Source organism: Rhinopithecus roxellana, chromosome 3 (genome assembly GCF_007565055.1).
Source record: "Rhinopithecus roxellana isolate Shanxi Qingling chromosome 3, ASM756505v1, whole genome shotgun sequence".
Lineage (NCBI taxonomy): Eukaryota > Metazoa > Chordata > Mammalia > Primates > Cercopithecidae > Rhinopithecus > Rhinopithecus roxellana.
The window spans coordinates 9,351,077-9,364,924 of record NC_044551.1 but is presented as its reverse complement, the minus strand read 5'-3'; the positions used below and the strand labels follow the sequence as shown (position 1 = coordinate 9,364,924).

Genomic DNA, 13,848 nt, shown 5'->3' with positions numbered 1-13,848 from the left:
TTTTGAGGCATATAGTTTCTGCAGTTACTCAATTCTACCTGTTGAAAGGCAACTAAGTGTGCATGGCTGTGTTCCAATAGAACTTTATGAAAAAAATATATCTGTCAGCAGGCCAAATTTGTTCACAGTTTACTCACCTCTGTAGTATGCCAACATAAAAGCAAATGGAATCACACCACAAAAAAGGCACCCTGGTGGAAGCAGTTATGCTATGTATATCAGTTATGCTATGTATATATGTTTTCTTCCATATTAGTCTGTAACAGCTATAAACTCCAATAACAAACTTATCTAAATTGCTTCCTGATGAATCATGTACTGGTTGGCCGATAGGATCTATAATGCTCCTATTCTGATGTGACAGTAGGAACATGCTTCCAACCTGATCAATAAATGCTTCAAAAGGCGTTAAATTTGACAGTGCTGGAGGATAGTGTGGTCTCACAAAGAAATTACCAAAGCAATGCTATGGTACCAAAGAATCTCTCCTTCTACACTGGAAACACTAAATGTTCTCAAGTTATATTTAAGTGATAAGAAACAAAGAACCCTAGCAAAGGACAGAAATTTAAGTATGCTATAAAATGCAGGCCTGGTAGACATTTTTAACCTGTAAGTGATTTTTTTTTTTAACTTTTATGCCCACATATACTTTTTAAAAAAATACCATATAGGTCCAGTGTGGTGGCTCATGCCTGTAATCCCAACGCTTCGGGAGGCTGAAGCAGGAGGATTGCTTGAACCCAGGAGTTCAAGGTTACAGTGAGCTATGATAGTGCCACTGCACTAAAGCTTGAGTATCAGAGCAAAAAGAACCCCAAAAAGAAAAAAAAATACTAAACAATACTATTTTAATTTGTAGTTCAGGTTGGTATTCCATCCTCCTATGCTGAGTTTACCCTTTATTGTAAAAATTAACGGTATTACAAAATCACAATTAAAAGCATATTATTTTATGTATGTAACTGAAATATATAGTATTTAAGATTGTGATTGGACATCTAAGGCAAACTGGCTGGGCACGTGGCTCATGCCTGTAATCCCAGCACTTTGGGAGGCCGAGTCAGGTGGATCACGAGGTCAGGAGATCGAGACCATCCTGGCCAACATGGTGAAACCCCATCTCTACCAAAATACAAAAAAAAAATTAGCCGGGTGTGGTGGCGTGTGCCTGTAGTCCCAGCTACTTGGGAGGCTGAGGCAGAGGAATCACTTAAACCCAGGAGGCAGAGGTTGCAGTGAGCCGAGATCGCGCCACTGCACTCCAGCCTGGCAACGGAGCGAAACTCCATCTCAAAAAAAAAAAAAAAAAAAGAAAAGAAAAGTAAAGAAATCTAAGTCTAGCTGTTCTCAGAGGTCTAGGGGAAGGAAAGGTAAATTTTATTTTCTTAGAAACAAAGAAACTATAGATGACAACTTTTTTTTTTTTTTGGGACAGGGTCTTGCTCTGTAGCTCAGGCTGGAGTGCAGTGGTGCAATCTTGGCTCACTGCAACCTCTGCCTGCCAGGCTCAAGTGATTCTCCTGCCTCAGCCTCCCAAGTAGCTGGGATTACAGATGAGAGGCACACCACCACGCCTGGCTGATTTTTGTATTTTTAGTAGAGACAGGGTTTCACCATGTTTGCCAGGCTGGTCTTGAACTCCTAACCTCAAATGATCCGTCCACTTCAGCCTCCCAAAAGTGTTGGAATTACAGGTCTTAGCCACCTCAATCGGCCCAACCTTCCATCTTAACATGAAGTTTGTAGTTGTTTACGAGGCAGAGAGATTTTTCTTAAGTTAGGACATGGGTTATTTCGACCTATTGAAACATTTTTTTGTTTTGTTTTCGTTTTTTTTTTTGAGACAGAGTCTCACTCTGTCACCAGGCTGGAGTGCAGTGTGGCACGATCTCGGCTTACTGCAACCTCCGCCTCCCAGGTTCAAGAGATTCTCCTGCCTTAGCCTTCTGAGTAGCTGGGACTACAGGCATGCACCACCACACCTGGCTAATTTTGGTATTTTTTTTAGTAGAGACCGGGTTTCACCATATTGGCCAGGACAGTCTTGATCTCTTGACCTCGTGATGTGCCCGCCTCAGCCTCCCAAAGTGCTGGGATTACAGGTGTGAGCCACCGCACCCCGCCGAAACGTTTTTAAAAAAACCTTTCTCCTGGCCGGGAGCGGTGGCTCAAGCCTGTAATCCCAGCACTTTGGGAGGCCGAGACAGGCGGATCACGAGGTCAGGAGATCGAGACCATCCTGGCTAACACTGTGAAACCCCGTCTCTACTAAAAAATACAAAAAACTAGCCGGGAGAGGTGGCAGGCGCCTGTAGTCCCAGCTACTCGGGAGGCTGAGGCAGGAGAATGGCGTGAACCCGGGAGGCGGAGCTTGCAGTGAGCTGAGATCCGGCCACTGCACTCCAGCCCCGGCGACAGAGTGAGACTCCATCTCAAAAAAAAAAAAAAAACCTTTCTCCTCAGCAGCTGCCTGCTATCCTACATATGTCAGATCTTTGTCATGTCTGAAAATATTAAAAAGAAAAAAGGGGCCGGGCGCGGTGGCCCACGCCTGTAATCGCAGCATTTTGGGAGGCCAAGGCGGGAGGATCACTTGAGATCAGGAGTTCAAGACCAGGCTGGCCAACATGGTGAAACCCCATTTCTACTAAAAATACAAAAATTATTGGGGCATGGTGGCAGGCAGCTGTAATCCTAGCTACTCAGGAGGCTGAGGCACGAGAATTGCTTGAACCAGGGAGGCGGAGGTTGCAGTGAGCCAAGATCGCTCCACTGCACTCCAGCCTGGGCGATAGAGTGAGACTCTGTGTGGAAAAAAAAAAAGAAAAGAAAAGAAAAGAAAAAAGAAAACAAAGTGGAGGTACAACTTTACAGTGTGCTGATCTACGAGGGGGACGGAGCTCGGCAATGGATAAGACACTGCCTGGTAGTCATAACAACTAGGTTTTAGTCAAGTTTGCCATTAAATAGTTACCTGGTGTTGAGTGGGTTTCTCCAACTCGGTGGACCTCAGTTTCCTTCTCTGTAAAATGAGGAGAATGCGCTTGACTAGCTGCTCTCAAACCCCTATTCCAGCTCTACTATGCTGACATGTCAAGCTACCCACTATCAACACACTCATTCTCACAACTGAGTCGTGTGAAAAGCGTGGCGAGGGCTTACCAGTCATGGCCCTCACCCCATCTGTGGTCCTAGCTCAAGGCCTAAAGGGGGTTCCTCCCTCATATTCCCCCGCTAGATCTCCCCAACTCGGGATGGAGAAAGGTGCTCCTAGCCGTGATCGCGCCACCTCACTCAAGCCCAAGCGACGGAGCGAGACCCTGTCTCAAGAGAAAGAAGGGTGCTTCCATTCCTACAAGTCCCCCAATTCTCCTGCTCCCTCCTTCTCTCACCCGAGGGTCAGGGTGTTCGTTTACCCTAACCCTATCTTTTCCCTAAGGCTCCAGCTGACACCGACTCCCACAGACACTCGGATTCCCTCAGACCCCGAGGGACTCCTGACTTTCTTTCACTGAGCCCTTGAGGAGCGCGCGCCGTGCCTCCGGAGCAGTCTCCGCAACTCCAGGCTTTGGCCTCCCTGATCCCCAAAAGCAGCTACGGTTCTGATGCGCTACATTGAAGAACTATCCCAGGTGACAGCCGGCTTCGCCCCAACCTCAACCCTTCCCGCCGCCTTCCCTCGGATACCTCTCCACCTCCCCGAGAGGCGAGTATGCTAGACGTGGGAACGTGATCTACCTGAGCAGGCCGAGCCTTCAACCTCGGAGAACTAGACGAGAAGATGAAGACTCCCTTTCCAAATTCTCACAATTTGCGACCACGGGACTCCCAGTCCAAACAGGAAGCGGCAACAGACTGGGCCGCGGGGGCCGGCGGGGGTTGGAGTTCTGAATGCGCCAAGCCGGCGGTCGCTGTCAAATCTCTCGCCGCTACGGACTACAACTCCCAGAGGGCTCTGCGACGGCCAGCACGCCCATCACCGCAGGGCCCAGCCCCAAGGCTTCAGGAGACTGGGCAGCCGGCGCGCCCAGGTAGGCAAGTCTGGTCGAAACTGCATCCCGGAGTTTGCTCCAGTTCCTTGTCCCGGCTGGAGGCCGGGAGGGATAGTAGAAGGAATGCGATCTCTTGCCATTCATAGAGCCCCGGAGGCCACGTGAGAAAACGCTGATGCGGCACCTCCATCGAGGGATCACCCCTCTTTTGGGCTTTCCTGGCGCGTGTTGTGTGATCTGGTTACATCCTTGGACCCTACAGACGCAAAGGGGAGCTGGTTTGAAAAAACTATTGAGTTGGCATGCTCCCTCCGTCGTCTAGATATTTGGGTTTGTTTTTTAAAACTGTGTTTGCAAGTTAGTCTCTAGGCTAAAAGCGGCTTTAGACGGATTTTAGAGGCCCACCCCACATACCCAGCACTTTTCCCCAAAACCTCCCCAGGTAAACATACAGTCTAAGTAAAATTAATGTGTTTGTTATGAAAATCAGTTCAAGGTCAGTCCCTGAAAAACATGTGGCAACCCTAAGCTCTTCTTACAAAGGAAGCCAGTAGCTCTTTTTGTTTCTTTTTCTTTTTTCTGTTTAAACCAGAAAAAACAGTGTCTGTAATGCCAGAAAAAAAACTCAAAATTTAGGCCGGCTCCGTGGCTTATGCCTGTAATCCCAGCATTTTGGGAGGTTTTGGGAGGTTGAGGTGGGAGAATCACTTGAGGCCACTTGAGTTGGAGATCAGTCTGGGCAACATAGGGAGACCCCATCTCTACAAAAGAATTCAAAAAATTAACTAGGGAGGGTGGCACCTGCCTGTAGTCAAGCTTACTTGGGAGGCTGAGGCAGGAGGATCGTTTGAGGCCAGGAGTTAAGGCGGCAGTGAGCTGTGATGGTGCCACTGCACTGTAGCCTGGATGACAGAGCAAGACCCTGTCTCAAAAACAAAACGAAACAAAACAAAAAACCTAAACTTGAAAATTCAAATTTAGACTGGGCACGGTGGCTTAACACCTGTAATTGCAGCACTTTGGGAGGCTGAGGAGGGCAGATCACAAGGTCAGGAGTTTGAGATCAGCCTGACCAACATGGTGAAACCCGTCTCTACTAAAAATACAAAAATTAGCCAGGCATGGTGGCATGTGCCTGTAATCCCAGCTACTCTGGAGGCTGAGGCAGAAGAATCGCTTGAACCCAGGAGGCAGAGGTTGCAATGAGCTGAGTTTGTGCCACTGCACTCCGGCATGGGAGACAGAATAAAAATTCAGATTTAACAAATAGCTAACATTGAATGCCAAGAATTTTATGTGTATATCTTTTTAAGTCTTTACCACAGTTCTGGAAATGATAATATCTCTTTAAGTCTTTATCACAGCTGTAGAAATGTATATTTTTCCTGTCTTACAGATAAGGAAATAGTCCCAGAGAATTTAAGTACCTTGTACAATGCCAAACAACTACCAAGTGGCAGAGGATCTGGAATTCATACTAAGATCTTATCCCAAAGCCTGTGTGCTCTCAAACATTGCATCTATTATGGAGGGCTTGACAAATGCAAGGCAAACGATTTAATGAATGTTGTCTTTTTTTTTTTTTTTTTTTTTTTTTTTTTTGAGACGGAGTCTCGCTCTGTCTCCCGGGCTGAGTGCAGTGGCCGGATCTCAGCTCACTGCAAGCTCCGCCTCCCGGGTTTACGCCATTCTCCTGCCTCAGCCTCCCGAGTAGCTGGGACTACAGGCGCCCGCCACCTCGCCCGGCTAGTTTTTTTTTTTTTGTATTTTTTAGTAGAGACGGGGTTTCACCGGGTTAGCCAGGATGGTCTTGATCTCCTGACCTCGTGATCCGCCCGTCTCGGCCTCCCAAAGTGCTGGGATTACAGGCTTGAGCCACCGCGCCCGGCCTGAATGTTGTCTTTAAGGGAGATAAAAGTTGTTTTGCTGATGGTATTATTGTTCAAAAACTTTTTGAACTGCTCTTTGGCCCTGCCTTCAAGTCAGGGCCAGTCAAGTAACACAAGTCAGTAATACATTCTTTTGGTAGTTTCAGTGATAGCAAGCTTTCTTTTTTCTCTGCATTCCAGGCTGAGAAAATAATTTCAAGCAAGGCCGGGAAACACAAAAGTAAATAGTATGAAATTATGTCAGCAAAAAATGGGAAAAAAGTAGGGAACTAAAAAATGAATAAGCTGGCAAAAATGTCAGAAGCACCTTTTTTGGAAACTGAAACTGATAAAAACACACACACACACACACAAAAAAAACCTCACAAAAGCCAGGAGAACATGTAATGAAGAAAAAACTGCTGAATTTTGGTAAGAGAGTTCTGTGGTCATCTACTCTTCAAGCTGGCAGTGGCCTTGAAGATGGCAGCCACATTCCTGGTGTGGGTTGCTGGCACCAGAGGGAGCACTTGGACCTTATCCTCAAGGAATTGTAGGTGTGTTTTGACCTCTCTGATGGTTTCCTAAAGATTCAACTCAAGGGCTTGCCTTTGTTTCACCTGCCTCAGAGCTTCCTCAGGGCTCAGGCAGCTTCCCAGGCAGTGTTTGTCAAAAACATTAGAGGCAAACAGCCAGTGTTACAGAAAGCATGGTATGAAAGCCAGGGCAAGCAATAAACAGACAAAAATCCTGGGAAAGAAGAGGCTGGAGAAGGAGATACTTGGGGGAATAAGGGCTTTGGAAAGCTTCATTTTTTTCTGGGGAATCTAGAAGGCCATCGGCATGCCCTGGTCTGGATGCATACTCAGAAAAAACCTAAGAACACCGTAAACTCTCACCTCTGACTGACCTTTAGCCTTCATGCAAGCAGGAAGTGAAGGTTAAGGCGGCGTTGTAAACTACTTATTTGAGCATTGAAGGGGTGCCGCAACACATAGCTAATTGGCAAAGACTGGGAGTGTTTTCTTGCATTTTGGGCTTTTATCTTTTTATTTTTTGGTTCCAGACTTTTAATAAAAGAAATAAACTACAACAACAAACTCTGGTAGGGAGTGGGAGAAACAGATATCCAGAATTACCACATTATAAACAAAACGTCCAATTTTCAACAACAAAAAATTATGTGGCATGCAAAGAAACAAGAAGGTATGGCTTATTTACAAGGAAAAAATTTTTAAAGAACATTCCTTTGGGAAGCCCAGACATTGTCAATTGTCTTCAGTATGCTCAAAGAACAAAGAAAATAATAGACAATAAATAAAGGAAACCAGGAAAAGTGAATTGTTCAATAAATAGAGGTTACTGTTAAAGAGGTAGAAATTATAAAAAGAAACCAAATAGAGTTGCTGGAGTTGAAAAGCACAATAGTTGAAATATAATGTTCACTGGAGGGGTTCAATAGTGGTTTGAGCAGGCAGAAGAAAGATTGGGGAATTTGAAGATATATCAAGAGTATACAATTTGAGGAACAGAAAGAAAAAATAAGAAAAATGAACAAGACCTGTAAGGATTGCAGGACACCATCAAGCAAACATTTGCACAGTGGGAATTCCAAAAGGAGAGGAGAAAAGAAAGGAGTGTAAGGAATATTTGAAGAAATAATAGCTGAAAAATTACCAAATTTAATGAAAGACAGGAATCTACACATCTAAGAAGCTCAATGAACTTCAGGGTGGATAAATTGAAAGGGATCTACACCAAGACAAATTGTGATTAAATTGTTAAAAGACAAAAACAAATAATTTTGACAACAGCAAGAGAGAAATGACTGGTCATGTATAAGGAATCTTCATTAAGATTAACAGTAGACTTATCATCAGAAACCATGGAGCTCAGAAGGCAGTGGAATGACATAAGTGCTGCGAATAAAAGCCAAAAAGAATCATGAATCTGGCAAAAGTATCCTTAAAAAATGAAGGAGAAATAAATATGTTCCTAGAACAACAAAAAAGGAGGGAGTTCATAACTACAAGTGGTACTAAAGGAAGTCCTTCAGCCTGAAAAGAGGCTATGAGACAGTAACTCAAAGCCATATGAAGAAATAGAGAACATCAGTAAAGATAACTACATAGGTGAAATTAAAAGTAAGTAGTTTTCTATTTTTGGGTTTGTAACTCCTCTTTTTTAAGAAAAAGGATTTAAAAAATAAATGCATAAAAGAATAATTATAAATCTATGTTAATGAGCACATAATATATAAAGATGTAATTTTAGACAGTGCTACCCTAATAGTTGAAGAATTCAACACCTTGCATTCCGTAAAGGCCCAGATAGAAGATCAACAAAAGAGTTGAAGTCTCGAACAACACATAAACCAACTAGTTCTAACAGACATTTATGTGACACCACCCCCTCCCAAGAACAGCAAAGTGTATGATATAGTTTGGCTCTGTGTCTCCAACCATATCTCATCTTGAATTGTACTCCTATAGTTCCCATGTGTTTTGGGAGGGACCTGGTAGGAGATAATTGAATCATGGGGGCAGTTTTCCCCATACTGTTCTTGTGGTAGTAAGTCTCATGAGATCTGATGGTTTTATAAGGGGTTTCTGCTTTCACTTCTCTCTCATTCTCTCTTTGCCTGCTACCATCTGCATGAGATGTGACTTGCTCCTCCTTACTTTCTGCCATGATTATGAGGCCTCCCCTGCCATGTGGAACTGTAAGTCCAATTAAACCTCTTTCTTTTGTAAATTGCCCAGTCACAGGTATGTCTATATCAGCAGTGTGAAAATGGACTAATACAGTAAATTGGCACCAGTGGAGTGGGCCGCTGCTGAAAAGATACTTGAAAATGTGGAAGCAACTTTGGAACTGGGTAACAGGCAGAGGCTGGAACAGTTTGGAGGGCTCAGAAGAAGACAGGAAAATGTGGGAAAATTTGGAACTTCCTAGAGACTTGTTGAATGGTTTTAACCAAAAGCCTGATAGCGATGTGGACATAAGATCCAGGCTGAGGTGGTTTCAGATGGAGATGAGGAACTTGTTGGGAACTGGAGCGAAGGTGACTTTTGTTATGTTTTAGCAAAGAGACCGGTGGCATTTTGACCCTGCCGTAGAGATTTGTGGAACTTTAAACTTGAGAGAGATGATTTAGGGTATCTGGCAGAAGAAATTTCTAAGCAGCAAAGCATTCAAGAGGTGACGTGGATGCTGTTAAAAGCATTCAGTTTTATAAGGGAAGCAGAGCATAAAAGTTTGGAAAATTTGTAGCCTGACAATGCATTGGAAAAGGAAATCCCATTTTCTGAGGAGAAATTCAAACTGGCTGCAGACATTTGCATAAGTAACAAGGAGCAGAATGTTAATCCCCAAGACAATAGGGAAAATGTATCCAGGGCATGTCAGAGGTCTTCATGGCAGCCCTTCCCATCACAGGCCCAAGGCCTTGGAGAAAATAGTTTTGTGGGTTGGGCCCAGGGTCCCCATGCTGTGTGCAGTATAGGGACTTGGTGCCCTGCATCCCAGCCACTCCTTCCGGAGCGGTGGCTAAAAGGGGCCAAGGTACAGCTCAGGCTGTGGCTTCAGAGGGTGGAAGCCCCAAGACTTGGCAGCTTCCATGTGGTACTGAGCCTGCAGGTGTACAGATATCAAATATTGAGGTTTGGGAACCTCTACCTAGATTTCAGAGGATGTATGGAAACTCCTGGATGCCCAGGCAAAAATTTGCTGCAGGGGTGGGGGTGCTCACGTAGAACCTCTGCCAAGGCAGTGTGGAAGGGAAATGTGGAGTGGGAGCCCCCACACAGACTCCCTACTGGGGCGCTGCCTAGTGGAGCTGTGAGAAGAGAGCTACCATCTTCCAGACCCCAGAATGGTAGATCCACCAACAGCTTACATCATGTGCCTGAAAAAGCCACAGACACTCAATGCCAGCCCATGAAAGCAGCTGGGAGTAAGGCTGTACCCTGAAAAGCCACAGGGGTGGAGCTGCCCAAGACTATGGGAACCTACCTCTTGCATCAGCATGACCTAGATGTGAGACATGGAGTCAAAGGAGATAATTTTGGACCTTTAAAAATTTGACTTCCCTGCTGGATTTTGAACTTTCATGGGGCCTGTGGCCCCTTTGTTTTGGCCAATTTCTTCCATTTGCAACAACTGTATTTACCCAATGCTTGTACCCCCATTGTATGTAGGAAGTAACTAACTTGCTTTTGATTTTACAGGCTCATAGGTGGAAGGGACTTGCCTTGTCTCAGATGAGACTTTTATTTTTTTTAAGATAGTGTCTCACTCTGTCACCCAGGCTGGAGTGCAGTGGCATGATCTCAGCTCACTGATGCAAACTCCACCTCCTGGTCTCAAGTGATTCTTCTGCCTCAGCTTCCTGAGTAGCTGGGAATACAGGTGCCCACCACTATACCTGGCTAATTTTTGTATTTTTACTAGAGATAGGGTTTCACCTTGTTGGTCAGGCTGGTCTTGAACTCCTGACCTCAGGTGATCCCCCCACCTCAGCCTCCCAAAGTGCTGGGATTACAGACGTGAGCCACCATGCCCAGCCAAACACCCCAATTTGAAGAGAAAAGACAACTAACAGAGAGACCAGTTCTAAGATCCCCAGATGTTTGAATTAGTAGACAGAGATTTTAAAGTAGCTATTTAAACTAAGTCAAGGATGTGAAGGGAAATAAGATCACAATGATGAAAAAGTAGGAAATATTAGCAGAGAACTAAAAATCACAGACATATATACACATACAAAAATCCCTGAAAATTTTAATATCTGAAATTTAAAATTCACCTTTTTAGTGAATAGGCTTAACAGCAGAATGGAAGTGACAGAAAAGAGTGAGTAACCTTGCAGATAAATCAACAGAAATTATATAATCTGAACAACAGTGAAGTAAATGGTTGGAAAAAATAGCCTCAGGGACCCTTTTGATATGGGACAATATCAAAAGTTCGAACATAAATGAAATTATTTTCCTAGAAAATGAGGAGAGAGAGAATATTTGAAGAAATAAAAACTGGGAAATTCCCCTAATGTTGTGAAAAATAAAACATCAGATTCAAGAAGGTTAATGAAATACAATAAGATTAATTGGGGGGACAGCTGGGGCCTGTAGCTCATGCCTGTAATCCCAGCACTTTGGGAGGCTGAGGCAGGTGGATCACCTGAGGTCAGGAGTTCGAAACCAGCCTGGCCCACATGGTGAAACCCCATACAACCTAATACAAAAAATTATCTGGGCATGATGGTGCATGTCTGTAATCCCAGCTACTCAGGAGCCTGAGACAGGAGAATCACTTGAACCCAGGAGGCAGAGGTTGCAGTGAGCCAAGATTGCACCACTGCACTACAGCCTAGGTGACAGAGTGAGACTCTGTCTCAAAAAAATAAATAAATAAAAATAAAAGCTGGAAAATTCCCCTAATGTTGTGAAAAATAAAACTTCAGATTCAAGAAGGTTAATGAAACACGGTAGGTTTAATTGGGGGGACAGTGGGGGCCCTGTGGCTCACACCTGTAATCCCAGCACTTTGGGAAGCCGAGGTGGGTGGATTACTTGAGGCCAGCAGCTCAAGACCAGCCTGGCCAACATGGTGAAACCCCATCTCTACTAAAAATACAAAAATTAAACAGGCCTGGTGGCGCACAACTGTAGTCCCAGCTACTTGGGAGGCTGAGGCAGGAGAATTGCTTGAACCCGGGAGACAGAGGTTGCAGTGAGCCAGGATTGCACCACTGCATTCCAGCATTCCAGCCTGAGCAACAGAGCAAGACTCTGCCTCAACAAATAAAATAAAATAAAATGTAATTTAATTAAAAAAAAAGATTAATACAGGGAAAAGTTTGAGTGCCACACTTTTTCTCCAATCATTTCCTTCCTCTAACAAAATCTACCAGTTTAATGGTAATTTTTGTCTGACTAAGCAGGCATAGAGGTTTTTTTTTTTTTTTTTTTTTTTTTTTTTTTTTTACAATTTATATTTAGCAATATAGGTTGTAAAAATATAAAAGTATAAAATATAAGTTGTAAAAAACTTTATGCCTGCTTGTTGAGAGGAAAATTCGTATTTGTTTAGCAATAAATATAAGTTGTAAAAAACTCTGTGTGTTGTAAAAAACTCTGTGCCTGCTTAATTGGACAAAACTCAGTCCCCAAGTCTGCCCCGCACCTCACCACACCAGTTTGAGTTGATTTAGACACCCTAATGTACTACAAGTGGATTGGAATGACATGGTCTCTTCCAAGAAGGAACTTATATTCAAGTCAAGGAGAAAGACAATAATAATAACAATTAAAAGTGAACATTTTATTTAATAAATAGATGTTATGGTAAGTTCTGTTACATAAGTAAACTGGGTGCCATTGTACAGTATAATGCTTTGAGGGTACTACTTTAAATCAAAAAGTCAGAAAAGGATACTGAAGTAGTTTAGATGAGAGATGATAACCACTAAACTTCATTAGTGACAGTGGGGAACAGATAAATGAGCATTCAACGTATAAGATATGAGCATTTTCAAGATAGAGAAAATCGAGGTAGAATTGACAGATTTTACTACCTGAATGTGGGGAGTGATGGATATTGAGGAGTAAAGAATAGGATTCCCAGGTTTGGGGCTTGCACAAGTCTATGAATGGTAGTATCCTTCATTGAGATTGAGAATAAAGAGGGAAAACAGATTGGGAAGAGAGGTTGAGAGGATGAATTCAGCTTTGGAAATGCTGAGTGAAGAGCAGCTGTAAAACTGATTGTAGGTATCTAGTGGGCTGCTGGGTGGCAAGATGTGGAACTCTACATTTGAGAGTTACCAACATCGCAAGGGGTCATTGTAGCTTTCTTTAGGGAACTGAGATAGCTACTCTTATTTGCCCAGTAAAAATTTCCCTTTCTTCTGATAGTAGACCCTTCTCCCTTGGTCTTAGCCAGACCTCGTTATTCTATGTCATCCTCCCATATGGGGAACATGACTCAAAAGGCAAATCAGAGTCTTTCGCTAGAGTTGGTCTGTAGACAGGAAGAGAAAGAAAATCTCTTCCTGGAGTTGCTTATTTGTTCACCAGATGGCTAAACTAGAGGAACGTGATTCTGGAGCTGATGGTAGTCATCATTTTCACTGCAGCATAAAGAGAACCTGTCTTTAGAACAAAGACATCTCTGCTCAATGCATGGAGATAGAGTAACTAGACCAGTGGCACTAAGTCTAGAACTGAGGTCTTGGTTCCTACAACTCTGATCTTCATTCTGTATTCTTTCAAGATAAATCTCCTTTACTGTTTGTTTGTTTTTTTTTCTTAAAGTGAGTTGAATAAGGTTTGTTACTGTTTGGGAGAAACTCTCAAAGCATGTTTTTCCTCTGCTCTCACGCTACCATGACAACAATCATCAACACAGAAAAAGTCTTCTGTGACCAAATGTGTGAGGGTTTCTCCCCACCACCAAGCAAGCAATGAATTCTGCAGCGGACACCAACTGGGAGTCCTCCAATCAATTCTGATACTGGAGATAGCAACAGATTCCACAGGCTGAGGACTCAATGCCCAAGATTGCCCCCAACCTCACCATACCAGTTGCAAGTCAAGGCCTCTGGAACTTCTGGTGGACTAGCTTCAAGTTGGGGTTCCCGTGACCCCCTCTCTGGGTTCAATTAATTTACTGGAGTGGCTTACAGAACTCAAAGAAACACTTACTTATATGTACTGTTTTATCATGAAGGATATTACAAAGGATACAAATGAAGACATGTATAGGGTGAGGTATAGGGGAAGGGGCATGGAGCTTCAATGCACCGCCTGGGTGCACCACCCTCCAGGAACCTCCACATGTGCAGGTATCCAGGAGCTCTCTGATCCCTCTCATTTTGGGTTTTTATGGAGGCTTCATTGCATAGGCATGATTGACAACTGTGTAGAAATGTGATTAGACAAGAAAATATGATTTAAACCCAGCAAGGCTTGTCTTTTCAGACT

General features: G+C 43.7%; 1 protein-coding gene across 2 annotated transcripts in view; it reads right to left on the bottom strand.

Moving 5' to 3' along the window:
* Positions 1–3,860, bottom strand: part of SLC38A9 (solute carrier family 38 member 9) — an 85,264-nt gene extending 81,404 nt beyond the window's left edge. For both annotated transcript variants that reach the window (XR_004056370.1, XM_010386470.1), the window contains exons 1-2: positions 3,742–3,860; positions 2,978–3,025 (exon numbers count right to left, since the gene is read on the bottom strand). The gene's annotated coding sequence lies outside the window, so the exon portion shown is untranslated. The remainder of the gene's footprint in view (positions 1–2,977; positions 3,026–3,741) is intronic.
* Between the last annotated feature and the right edge of the window lie 9,988 nt (positions 3,861–13,848).